We start from the raw sequence: 1,115 nt of genomic DNA, 5'->3' as shown, positions 1-1,115 counted from the left end.
AAAAAAAAAAAAAAGCCTGATTAATGGAAATGATTCTTAATATATTTCAAAATGATCTGTTATGACACAAAGCAAAGACTTTTATATATGACTTTGAAATTCTTAATAGCTGATTTTACAGCAACCTATTACGAAATCTTCCACAGCACAATATACAGTAAGTAAATCATCTGGGCAGGTCTCCCAGGCAGACTGAAGGCGGCTCCTCTTAAAATAATTTATAAGCTGGGGGTGGGGGTGGGGCCAGGAGAAATTATTGCCATAATCACATATTAATAAAATATTTATAAATGTGACTTTCTCTTTTATTGTTACAGATGGTTATAGGGATGGGTCACGTTCCTGAACCCACATCACATTGACCTGTCCCAGGACAAGAGATGCTAGAATCAAACAGGCTTCCATCACTTCTGTTGACAGGTCAGCAGGCCAGGGGTCTGCCTTAGTCTCTGCTTTGTGTCATTAGACGCAGTTGTTGTTGTTGTTGTTGTTGTGTGCCATTGAGTCGGACCCAACTCATACTGACCCCTTCTTGGGCTTCCGAGGCAGTATCACTACAGAAGTAGATTGCCCAACCTTCCTTCCGAGGAGTGGCTCGTGGGTTTGAACCGCCAGCCTTCTGGTTAGCAGTCAAGTGCCTTCGGCACTATGCTACCAGAGCTCCCATTAGACGCGGAGGAAGTTCCAATTTGATCGTGAAAGTCAGAAGGCAGGTCCCCCCGAGTCTGCAGACTTGCTCCTTTCCTAGGCTTTGCAGGAGTCAACCTGTTTGAGCTGAGTGCCAGCGGAGTGGAGAGCTGGCTGTGTGACGTTGGGAGTCACCTACCCAGACACAACACTAATCACGAAAACTAAAGCAGGTGTCGTGCAGTGGATTCCAGCTCACGGCAACCCCACGAGTTGTAACACAGAACTGCTCCATAGGGTTTTCAAGGCTGTGAACTTGCAGAAGCGGACTGTCAGGCCTTTCTTCCAAGATGTCTCTGGGTGGATTTGAACCACCAACCTCTCAGCTAGTGCTCATGGCACCTAGGGATTCCTATGCTAGTCATTAGAGTCACCTTTTACCGAGGAGTGCCTTGAGCTGGACTCTACTAATGACCCCTCATGATCCC

The 1,115-nt window shown here is 46.4% G+C and overlaps 1 protein-coding gene across 1 annotated transcript in view; it reads right to left on the bottom strand.

The window, feature by feature from the left end:
• Window positions 1–1,115, bottom strand: part of MYO18B (myosin XVIIIB) — a 368,096-nt gene that overhangs the window by 321,210 nt on the left and 45,771 nt on the right. The gene's annotated exons all lie outside the window — the stretch shown is intronic.

This window comes from Orycteropus afer, unplaced genomic scaffold (genome assembly GCF_000298275.1).
Source record: "Orycteropus afer afer isolate SDZICR_OR568_19922 unplaced genomic scaffold, OryAfe1.0 scaffold00197, whole genome shotgun sequence".
Lineage (NCBI taxonomy): Eukaryota > Metazoa > Chordata > Mammalia > Tubulidentata > Orycteropodidae > Orycteropus > Orycteropus afer.
This window is presented reverse-complemented; position numbering and strand designations above follow the sequence as displayed.